The 12,912-nt window shown below is 42.1% G+C and overlaps 1 long non-coding RNA gene across 1 annotated transcript in view; it reads right to left on the bottom strand.

Moving 5' to 3' along the window:
- Positions 1 to 12,912, bottom strand: part of LOC109548420 (uncharacterized) — a 126,809-nt gene that overhangs the window by 97,287 nt on the left and 16,610 nt on the right. Inside the window, exon 3 of the long non-coding RNA XR_012326559.1 lies at positions 5,048 to 5,138. This is a non-coding gene — a long non-coding RNA (uncharacterized lncRNA). The remainder of the gene's footprint in view (positions 1 to 5,047; positions 5,139 to 12,912) is intronic.

The following is a 12,912-nucleotide window of genomic DNA, read 5'->3' on the forward strand; positions in this document are numbered from 1 at the left end:
CGTTTTGTTTATTTCCTTTTATCTCCATCTCCCTGATGCCCCCACTTCCAGGCAACAGTTCCAAGGTGTTTGCTGTGCCTGTTCTTGGAAAATGTACACTGCTGTTTTGTGAGCAAGTATTTCTGATTTAAATGAATAGTAATATATATGTTGCCATATGTCAATTGCTACTAAACTTCGGCATCTTGAGAAGGACTCCTAGGACAGTGTGAGTTTGGTAACTTAATCTGATTTCCAGTTAATTTTTGACAATTTGCCAGAAAGAGCTGAGTTGCCCACATTCCCTATTGCTCCCTTGGAGGGGAAAAAAATCATCTCTAAGACAGTGTGAGAGCCAACTGGAACTTACAAGGCTTTTGAACAAGACAGGAAACAGTAGAAAAAGAAAGTCCAGGCTGGCCAACTAGTATAGCTCATCTTAGATGCCTCCAAAAATCTGTCTTAACTTTGTTCAACTTAGCCAGAATTGCATTTAACTACACAGGATATAAGACCAAATGATGTCTGTGGTCAACCCGTAATCAGAATGCTGGAACGGACTACAGAAATCTTCAGATAGACACCCCCCACCATCATTTTACACTGGGAGAAATTGTGCGCCTACAAAGAAAGGTAACCACCAATGTCACACAATCAATTTGCTGTCAGACCTGGGTCTCTGACTCCTTGCTATTTCACCAAGCTGCCTGTCAGCATATTGGATGAAACATCCAAAGTAATGTTCTCAACAGCATGGCTCACCTCCCAAATATTTCACAAATATTATCCAAGAAAGATGCATTAAGAGTGAGAGTAGTTTCCATCATTGTTGTTAGAGGCCCTAAACCCCTACATCCTGTTCATGTTACTGGCGCCTGCCTTTGATACTGTATCCATAGCAATGTACAAATATTGTAAACATTCTGCAGACCTAGGGATGTTCTTGCCATTGGTTAAAGGTGCAGCAGTAATACGTTGCACATGTACACCGAAAAGGTTATTTATAGCATTTATGAAGCTTTAATGTCTGCATAGCAAAAGAATTTGCTGGGCTTATGTTCTGGGTATTACAGAATATTTCCTAGGAAACTGAAAATAAATATATTATGAAATTTCAATTTTGAAACATATTTAGTATTGTCCTGGCATCCTGTAATGGCTGTTGCAAAACACACTGTAGGCCAGAGACAAGCATTCCTTATGTAAACCCATTATATCCTTTGAATCTGCAGGAATCCCACAGAATGTTGCTTCTATGTTAATAATAATAAGAGTAACATTAATTGAACAGTCAGTGGGTGGCCAGGCGTTATGCTTAGAGCCTTGTTTGCATTTTTTCATTTAATCCTCACTTTAACCCCTAGGAGGTATGCCCTGGCATCCCATTTTCCTAATTAGAAAACTGAGGCCTAATGAAATTAAGTAGCTTGTTAACAATCAGAGCTAGTGAGGGGTAGAACCAAGAGTCAAGAGATAGCTGTGACTCCCAAACGTATGTTTGTTGCATGTGTGTTTGTTGCCTATTGGTTGTAAATTACAGATGCAACCATAGCATAAAATCTCTCTTTGGCATCCATATATTCACAGTGAAATATTTTGCTCTGTGAAATACATATTTAAAGTGGACTCCACCATCTAAATCCTTGTGTAGGAATCATTTGAATTCTACTTCAAGTAAGCAATCCATTCAAACATCCCTTTGAAATGGCATCTGGAAGGAAAAGATGTTTCCATCTGAACATGAGTCTAACCAGGGACTGGTTAGAGAGGCCTCCTCTGAAATCACTGGAGCTTGGCCTTTAAAGATCACAGTGATGCTTCCTGATTAATTCAAGAGGGGGAGGGGAAGAGGCCAGATCAGGAGCACAGAGCGAGTGAGCTGGGCAGGAGGGCTGATGCTGTTGATGATGCTATGAGGCATCATCCAACGTCAGGTCAGTGGCACTGAGGGTTTCTGGGGGTGGGCGTGGCCAGGCCCCTATCCTGATCAGGTACACATGCTATTTTTCTGGAATCACTGTGGGGAAGATAGCTCCATTCAGGACAGCTCTAACTGTCCCCAGGGGCACCACTTCTGGTGTGACGATACATCCAGACTAGGGGGAGCAGGTAGGGAAATGGGCGTTGGCCTTTAGGGCCTGTGAGACCAGGCGTATTCAGACAGCATCAGGATGGAGATTAAGAGGCCAGTGGGGCTAGTGAGGGCTGGGCAACCAAAGGGCTGTGCTGAGGAATGGGGCGGAGCTGAATCATCCCAGTGACATTGGGGTGCGGGGAGGGGACTGTCTTGGAAAATGCAGCAAGGAGAACTCAGCCTTCATCATTTGGAAGTTCTAAAATAGAGGTTTTTATCCCAGCAACCATGAGTGAGTCAATGAACCTTTAACATTATCTGGGATCCAAAGAGACCCAGCAACAGACAGCCTGGGCCCTCCAGGAATTGTTCTTTGGGGAGAGTGGGGGGCATTGGTGGATGCAGTATCAAAGCTCTCAGATGCACTAAGGAAAATGGACTTAGTGAATGAGATTGGAAAGCAGGGGACTTGCCTGGTGGTCCAGTGGGTAAGACTCGCGCTCCCAGTGCAGGGCAGGGTGGGGGAGGGGGGCCTAGGTTCAATCCCTGGCCGGGGAACTAGATCCCACAGGCATGCTGCAACTAAGAGTTCACATGCCACAACTAAGTATTCCACATGCCGCAATGGGGATCCCGTGTGCCGCAACTACCGGCACAGCCAAAATAAATAAAAATATAAATAAATCTATTTAAAAGATTGGAAGGCAGAAGAAGGGAGCAGCTGCCACCTAATTAGCCATGCAGCCTTGAGCAAATCTTTTATTGATACCTCTTGAACTTGGGTTTCCTCATGAGGCAGTTAAACCTGAGATTTATATAAGGTACCAGCTTTAAAATTCCATAAAATTCCAAAAGCACTATCCACTCGTGAAACAATTTACTGGGAGAAGTAGTGAGCTTCCTGTCACTGGAAGTATTCAAGAAGAGTGAGAATAGCCACTTGTCTCATATGCCATAGAAAGAATTCCTATATTAGGTAGGAAGTTAAGATTTGATTTTGAGTAATAAAAACAACAAAAATAATAATAGTTGACATTGATTGAATATATAATATGTGCCCAGCACTGTTCTAGGCATTTATACACATCTCATCTGATTCTCTCAACAAGCCCAAGAGGCATGGGTACTATTAACATCCCCATTTTACAGAGGACACTCAGATCAGAGACAGCAAGTTACCAGAGATCTCATGTCTAGAAAGGGGTAGAGCTGAGATTGGAGACCAGGTTTCTCTGACTCCCCCAAGTCTTAACCACTGCCCAGTTCTGCCTTTAGCACCTGCTGCAGCCAGGATAGGTATGCCTTCTGCCAGCCTGGGCTCTGAGTACAAGGCAACGTGACTGCCTCCAACTTCATCTTCCTCCAAGGTGGGCAATTGAGTATGGAATGCAGACAGCCAGCTTGCCAACAAGGCTGCTTTCCTAAGGCTTGTGACATGAGCAGAAAGGAGCTGCCATTGCTGCTGAGAACCTCAGCTCCTCTGGGCTCCTTACACCCGCCACTTCATTTTGCACAAGAAGAAACGAATGCCCAGAAAGTGTGAGCTGACTACCCAAGCACCCACAGCAAATAAGCAGCAGAGCTGGGAAACAGCTACCTTGAGCCTTAACTTCTAGGCCAGTTCTCAATGTCATTCTGTTTTTTAGCTTGTTAACTGAAACACTCACACACACACACACACACACACACACACACACACACACACAACATAAGAGCTGGGAGTTGAGTTTATTTACTGTCTTACTGAGGACTAGAGCCCAGGAGGAAGAGGTATGTGATTTTGGAGAAGGGATATGTACAATCAAGCACACATCTCTGTAGAAGGTTGCTACCAGTCACAAGGATCAGATATCTCAGTTAATGATTTTAGTACTTTTCTAAGCATGGGACAGTGCAAGAATTTGGGTTCATAAAAATTTCTCCTGAAAATATGTAACTATCTGAGGGCCTGTTCTCGCAGTTTTCCCAGAGCACAGAGCGCCTCATTCCTGAGCTTCACCCTGAATTCTTTCCAGAGTGTTGCTATACGTCAGTAACTGCAGTGGCTAGTATCTTGATTCCTGTGGAACTGGATGGCAAGCAACATTCCTTAGTTGGCAAGTTAATCCCTATGACCGTGGTTGCTCTCATATGTCCCTCAGTTTTGAGATCTGATATATACACATTTTTTTCTGATGAAGCCTACAGATCAGGCACAACAAATTAGAGATTCACAAGAGTAGCAATTATTGAAAATTAAATTCAAAAAATACATGCACCCCAGTGTTCACTGCAGCACTATTTACAATAGCTGGGACATGGAAGCAACCTAAATGTCCATCAACAGAGGAATGGATAAAGAATATGTGGTACATATATACAATGGGATATTACTCAGCCACAGAAAGGAACGCAATTGTGTCATTTGCAGAGATGTGGATGGACCTAGAGACTGTCATACAGAGTAAGGCAAGTCAGAGAAAACCAATATCGTATATTAATGCGTAAGTGTGGAATCTAGAAAAATGGTACAGATGATCTTATTTGCAAAGCAGAAATAGAGACACAGACGTAGAGAACAAATGTATGGATACCAAGGGGGAAGCGGTGGGTGGGATGAATTGTGAGATTGGGATTGACATATATACACGACTATGTATAAAATAGATAACTAATGAAAACCTACTGTATAGCACAGGGAACTCTACTCAGTGCTCTGTGGTGACCTGAGTGGGAAAGAAATCCAAAAAAGAGGGGATATATGTATATGTACAGCTGATTCACTTTGCTGTACAGCAGAAACTAACACAGCAGTGTAAAGCAACAATACTCGAATAAAAATTAATTTACAACAACACAAAAAGTTAAATTCTCTGGCTCTTTTGAAAATTCTAATCTAACCTTGCCCCACACAACCAAATTTACCTCTTATTGATCCTGAATCGGCATTTCTGCCCCTTTTAGGCAAATTACTTCACTAACATTGACCCAAAAGTACATATCCCAACTACTAACCTTTTTCCGAGCCATCACTCCAGTAGAATTCCCTCCCAAATCCTCTCTTCTTTATCTGGGCAGATTGGAAATTCAGGCTCAAGTGGCAACCCTGAGGAGACAGCAAGCATTTGAACATTTAGTTGACAAACTAAATTTATACCTCAGTCAGAAATGTGCAACCCTACTTCCCCCCCATTTAAGCTTTACAACACCATACAAAATATTCATTATATTTTAGATTTACAAAGGAATAAAATCTGCAGACTGGTTGGAACAGTTTAGAATTCTGCACTCATCTATATCTCTTAGTCCTAGGAAACTGAGTTAAAGCAGAATTGTTCCACAGCTAAGATATTTGCATATACCTTCTTTCCTCTTTTCCTTCCTTCCTTCTTCTTTTTTCTTTTCTGTTCTATTTTGTTTTTGTTCCTTCTTAGTCAAGTTCAGTGGTGTTCAAATTTTGTTGCAAAATTCTCAATTTAAGAGTGGGGTTTTTTTTTAAGGATGTTCAAGGCCTAGGTAAGTGTAGGTCACACTCTAGTTTGGGGATCGACCCTTAGCAAGATGCACTTCCATAGCCTGAGGCACATCCGCAGTGAAGAGCAGCCTTTGGAGTCCAGTGTGACCTTGGGCAGGTTTCCTATCTGTTCTCAGTCCCATTTGTAAAATGGGGGCCTTGAAGGTGGAAATAGTGGGTCCCGGGCTGCTCCACCCTGATCTCTGGCACCCACTCCCTATCTCACTCAGAGGCAGTTATTGTCCTCGGCATCATTTCCTCAATCTGCATCATGGCCACCTCCACCAGGTCCTTCACACTCAGGGACTGTGTCCTATGCTGGGTCTCAAAACTCTGTTCTCCACTTTCTCAGGGATGAGGGAGCTCTCAAGAGTTTGGGGAGGCAGGGCCCAGCCCCTCTTCTCCCTTAACACTCAGCACGTTTTCTACAGTCTCCCCAGCTGGGCCTTGTTTGCTCACCTCTGGTCCCTCCCAGTCTCCCTCTCTCGTCTGCTTCCTGCTGCCCTGCTAACCTCCTGGCTGCTAACCTCCTGGCTGGACTTGGGCAAGGCCCTTTCTCTGGACCTCAGTTTCCTCTTCTGGACAAAGATGAATGTGGCTGCAACAGGAGTTGTTACTGCTATTACAAATGTATCCTGTGCTTGTTGTGAAACATCAAATCATTCAACAATGAGAATGTCTAACATAAAGTTCCCAGTTACATTAGTACCCTCACTCTCATCCTAATCCCTGTGCATAGCAGTGATTACACCATTAGCAGCTGAATGTGCATTCTTCTAGATTTCAGCTATATACATATAAAATATATATATATAAATAAAATAGTGTATAATATACATGTACACAGACTCACAGACATTCTTTTGTTCATGATGAGATTGTATTACACACATTTTTCTGCAACTTGCTTTCTTTATTCAACAGTAAATCTTGGAGGTAATTCCATGCTGGTGTACATAGATAGAATTCATTCATTTAATTAATTAATTTACTTACAGTAAATATTTATTTACTTACAGTTTTATTGACATATAGCACTGTATAAGTTTAAGGTGTACAGCATAATGACTTGACTTACATATATCATGAAATGATTATTGCAATAAGTTTAGAGAACATCCATCATCTCATATAGATTCAAAATTAAAGGGATAGAGAAAAAATTTTTTTCCTTAATGAGAACTCATAGGATTTACTCTCCAAACAACTTTCACACAATATATAACATACGGCAGTGTTAATTATATTTATCATGTTGTACATTACATCCTTAGTATTTATTTGTCTTATAATTGGGATTTGTACATTTTGACTGCCTTCATCCAATTCCCCCTCCAACCACTCCCCATGTCTGGTAACCACACATCTGATCTCTTTTTTGATGAGTTTCTGTGATTGGGTTTTTTGAACTATAACTGACCTACAACACTGTTTTAGTTCCTGTTACTCAACATAGTGACTTGATATTTCTATACATTTCAAAATGAACACCATGATAAGTCTAGTTGTCATCTGTCACCATGCAAAGATATGACATAATTATTGACTATATTCCCCACACTGTACATTTCATATTGTTGCAGTAAAAACAGAAATGACACATTTCTTTTCTGATAAACAAGTAAAATAAGGAAACGATGAACAGGCTGGGGAAATAGCATAAACAGGCCTAAAAGAGTTAAGCAATCCTGGTTATTCTTTAGCTGTTATACTAACAAACACTTGTAGCTAGACTTGTCCTTCACAAAGCAGATTACTCTCTGACTCCATATGAATCACCCTTCGCACCTGGCATTTCTTCTCCCCCTATACTCCCTTGTGGCACTCTTCATTTCAGAAAGAAGGTCACTGGCCGATAACTTCAGGGACACCAGACCCCACTGATGAGCCACCTGACACCAGCTCTGGCCATGAATTTGCTGAAGGAAAAAAATGCAAGTCCTTCATTGCTTTGAACCTTATCACCTACCTGCAGACCATGAGCCCCAGGATAGAAACCTCTCTCTATTCCCAGAAAAGGAAGGGCACAGTTCTTGAGGTGCTAGCCTGCTGTTACCCCTTTTGCTAGGCAAAGATTAAAGCCATTTTCCTCATTCCTCCAAAACTCGGTCTCCGTATTTCTTTTTGGCATCGGTGCCCAGAGAGACAAGACTTTTGGCATCAATATCTGCCACTCATTTATTCTGCAACTGGAAGTTTGTACCTTTTAATCTCTCTCCTATTTCTTTCCTCCTCCAACCCCCATCCCCTCTGGAAACCACCTTTTTGTTCTCTGTATCTATAATTCTGCTTCTATTTTGCTGTATTTGTTCATTTGTTTTGTTTTTTAGATTCCACATACATGTGAAATCATACAGTATTTGTCTTTCTCTGTCCGACTTTTTTCACTAAGCATAATACCCTCTAGGTGGATCCATGTTGCCACAAATGGCAAGATTTCATTATTTTTATGGCTAAGTAATATTCCACTGTGTGTGTGTGTGTGTATACATACACATACATATATATCATATCTTCTTTATCCATTCATCTATTAATGGACACTTAGGTTGCTTCTGTATCTTGGCTACTGTAAATAATGCTATAATAAACACAGGGGTGCATGTATCCTTTCTAATTAATGTTTTTGTTTTCTTCAGATAACTACCCAGGAGTGGAATTGCTGGATCATATGGCAATTCTATTTTTAATCTTTTGAGGAATCGCTATATGGTTTTCCATAGTGGCTACAGATTCAATGCAACCCTTATTAAAATATCAAGAGCATTTTTCACAGAACTAGAACAAATAATTCTAAAATTTGTATGGAAACACAAAGACCCAGAATAGCCAAAACAATCTTGAGAAAGGAGAACAAAGCTGGAGATATTATGCTCCCTGATTTCAAACTATACTACAAAGCTACAGTAATCAAAACAGCGTGGTACTGGCACAAAAACAAACACACAGATCCAGGGAACTGAATAGAGAGCCCAGAAATGAACCTACACAATCTGTCGAAGGAGGCAAGAATATACAATGGAGAAAAGACAGCCTCTTTAAAAAACGGTGTTGGGAAAACTGGACAGCTACATTCAAAAGAATCAAACTAGACTACTCTCTCACACCATGCACAAAAGTAAATTCAATAGGGATCACAGACTTAAATGTAAGACTCGATTCTAGAAGAAAACATAGGCAATAAGCTCTGTGACATCAATATTAGTAAATTTTTTTTTGGATATGTCTCAGGCAAAAGAAACAAAAATAAACAAATGGGACTATATCAAACTAAAAAGCTTATGCACAGTGAAGGAAACTATGAACAAAATGAAAAAGCCACCTACGAATTGGGAGTAGATATTTGTAAATGTTAATATCCAAAATATATGAAGAACTCATACAACTCAATAGCAAAAAACCAAACAAGCTGATTTTAAAATGTGCAGATCTGGCTAGACATTTTTCCAAAGAAGACATAGAGATGGTCAACAGACACATGAAAAGCTGCTTAACATCATTAATCATCAGTGAAATGCAAATCAAACCACAATGAGATATCATCTCCCACTGTCAGAATGGCTATTGTCAAAAAGGGAACAGGGGCTTCCCTGGTGGCGCAGTGGTTGAGAGTCTGCCTGCTAATGCAGGGGACACGGGTTCGAGCTGGGAGGATCCCACATGCTGCGGAGCAGCTGGGCCCGTGAGCCACAACTACTGAGCCTGCGCGTCTGGAGCCTGCGCTCCGCAACAAGAGAGGCCGCAAAAGTGAGAGGCCTGCGCACTACGATGAAGAGTGGCCCCCGCTTGCCACAACTAGAGAAAGCCCTCGCACAGAAATTAAGATCCAACACAGCCAAAAATAAATTAAAAAAAAAAAAAAGGAACAAATAACAAGCATTGGCAAGGATGTGGAGAAAAGGGAAATTCATTTATTATAACATTTCCTTAGTATACCATATGTCATCTGTGTGTTTCATTTCCTTAGTACACCATATGTCATCTGTGTGTTTCATTGTCTAAGTGAAACTGTAAAGTCAAAGGGTATACACATATAAAATTGTTGTAGACATTGGCAAATGGCCCTCCACAAAGGCTGTACAAATTTATATTCCCAACAACAGTCAATGAGGCTTACATCATGGAAGGTAGAGCCATCAGAAGAAACAAATTTGAGGAGATAGGTCATTTTAGGCCCACTGGAGCCTGAAAAGATGATCCCCAGCCCAGAGGACTGGGAGAAGGGCTGCCTCCACCAGGCTGAGGATGGGTCTAATAGTGACCGCCCCACAAGATACTCATTAGTTACAAAAGGGAAAGCAGTAATTTTGCGATGGAAAAACCTGGCAGACATCACCTTTACCACATCGTCTTTTCAAAGTTAACATCACCAATAATGAGACAGAGCAGTATCATAAGTGTCTTCTGATGTGGTGCACTGGAAGAACACAGTATCACTCATACGAGGTTCTCAACAAAAATGCAGAAACTCAAACTCTTCATGAAAAAAGTTCAAGTTGAGGGACATTCTACAAAATAATTGGACAATATTCTTCAGAAGTGTCAAGGTTATGAAAGACAAAACTCACTAGCCTGGACTCTTAAAACTGTCCAATCATGAGAGACAAAAAAAGACAGGAGCTGTTCTAGATTAAAGGAGCCTAAAGAGACATGACAATTGAATCAATGCGGGATCCTGGATTGCATCCTGGGCCAGAAAAAGAACAGTAGTGAGACAACTGGCAACATATGAATAAAGTCTGTAGCTTCTTTAATAGCATTGTATTAATGTTAATTTCCTGACTTTGATAATTCTACTGCAGTTCTTAAGATGTTAATATGTGGGGAAGCTGGTGAAAAATATTCAGTAACTCGCTGTATTATTTTTGTAAATCTAAACTTATTTCAAAACAAAAAGTTTTTTTAAAAAAAGAAGAGGGTTGCCATGATTGAGTCATCCTTCAGCCAAAACCCTGCCAGCACTTCTGCCTACAGCACAAAGGCTGACTCTCCCGAGAGTGGCATTCGAGGCTCTCAATAATCTGGCCAAACATCCCCCCAGATTTATGGCTCCCCACTCTCCTGTAAACCACTCACACCCCACTAACCTCCATGGCACACAGTACCTCTTGCTTAGAAAAACCCTACTCATGTTCAAAGGCCCCCTTCGTAGGGCCTTAACTCTGCACTTACTTCAGGAAGCAGAGTCAGCAGCGGCTCTTACTTGGTCAGCAGTTGACTTTCCTGACTCCCTGTGTAATAGGGAACAACAAATCTGATTCCATATTGGATCTGTTTCTTTTTTTTTAACCTTTGTATTCTGCCGTTTTTGCTACAAGTTAATCACTAAAGGGATGTGGGCTATACCTTAAAGTATACATAATAGCCCATCTCTGAAAACCCTGCCTCCCATGCCTGAGGGTTAAGCTAAAACACTTTTCTTTAAGCACTGGAAATATCCTGACCAAGCCCACCTGTGAATGGCTTCAGGAATGAAGAAATTAACACACCCCCTCCGAAGTCTGGCCAGAACCAGGAAATATATCTCCTTTTTTTACTTTACATCCTCACCTCCCCCTCTTTGTTCCATAAAAGAAACTAGCATCCAAACCTGGGCAAGATGGTTCTCTGGGAAACTAGTCCATGCGGTCTGCTGGCTTTCTGAATAAAGTCACTATTCCTTGCCCCCAACAACTCCTCTCTCGAATTTATTGGGCTGTCCTGTTGCAAGCAGTGTGAGCTTGTACTTGGTAACACCTGGAAACCCTTAACTCCACCTGAGGGCCTCTGCAGGCCTGCGCATTGCTCACACCCTTTCTACCCTCAAGGAACTCCCAACCTGCAGATAAATAACGTGAGGAAACAACAGTGACCAGCTGAGGAGAGCTCCTCAGAGGCAGGCAAGGAAAATCACGTTTTCTGCCATGAGGTAGGAGTTACTGTTACCCCCTCTGCAACAATGACCTGGCTGGGGAAACAACATAGACAGGCCTGAAAGAGTTAAGCAATCTTGATTAGTCTTTAGCTGTTACTACTAACAAACACTTGTAGCTAGACTCTTCCTTCACAATGCTGATTGCTCTCTGACTCCATGTGAATCGCCCTTTGTACCTGGCATTTCTTCTCCCCCTACCCTCCGTTGTAGCACTCTTCATTTCAGAAAGAAGGTCATGGTGATAACTTCAGGGACACCAGACCACCTGATGCCAGCTTTGGCCATGAATTTGCAGAAGAAAAGAAATGCAAGACCTTAATTACTTTGAGCCTTATCCCCTACCCCAGACCAGGAGCCCCGGGCTATAGAACCTTTCCCTATTCCCCAGGGAAGGGGGCACAGTTCTTGAGGCACTAGCCTACTACGTTTCCCTTTTGCCTGGCCAAAGAATAAAGCTACTCTTTTCTACTGCCTCCAAACTGTCTCAGTATTTCTATTCGGCATTGGTGGACAGGGAACCAAGATCCTGGCATCAACCACATTTAAAGGACCAGCTCGCCCTCCCTCAGGGGGTGAGCAAGGACACCCGTTACTTGTCACTCCCTCCTGCTGCAGCACAAGTCCCAGTAAAGCCTTGCCTGAATTTCTTGTCTGCACTCATCAACTTCTATTGATTAAAGAGTCCAGGAACCCAGGCCAGTACACAAGGAGTGTTCTCGGTTTATATTTTACCCCAACTCCGGTCTCAAGGAGCAAAATGAGATCATCTCCCTAGAGAACATTGCAGACAAGGTTCTCACAGAACTAGGGGAAATGCCAACTGACGACCTACCCTCCCAAGCCCACAAGGATCCCGGAGTCATAAATGAACACGTTCTTGGGAAATGTCTATGGCTTTAACAATGAACTGAACTGACACTGAGCAATGTGAATCTATGCAAAAGTATCTCAAAACTGAGCAGGTGGACCCTGTTAGGCTGTTTTCCTCCACCTTTAATGTGGATTCATCACACTTCAAAATACACTAGGTGGGAAACTGCTCTTGCCAACCTCTGGGATAACCACAGAACCCTCCTCATATAGTACCAGCCGAGATTAACTGAGAAACAAGCAGGTGGTGCTTGGAACAGCACCTGACGCAAAGTCGGAATCAATGAATGTCAGCGTCAATGAATGTTGGCCTTTGTGACTATAATTATTGATATTATAGTTGTTAACATTAGGCCTCTACCCCCATCCCCTCTTCACTCCTCCCTGTACCCAGCAGATTTCCCTATCTTCCTACATCTTCCCCTACCTGGGAGAATTTGGGACTGCTTGCCAGAAAGGGGGTAGATTTTAAAAAAAAACCAAAAACCTTCTTAAATCTCATCTCGTTAGGTCCCCCACACCTTCCATCCCCTACAGAGGCATCTCCAGCCACACTCCACTGGTTCACTCTCTCTGCCTGTA

Source organism: Tursiops truncatus, chromosome 16, assembly GCF_011762595.2.
Source record: "Tursiops truncatus isolate mTurTru1 chromosome 16, mTurTru1.mat.Y, whole genome shotgun sequence".
Lineage (NCBI taxonomy): Eukaryota > Metazoa > Chordata > Mammalia > Artiodactyla > Delphinidae > Tursiops > Tursiops truncatus.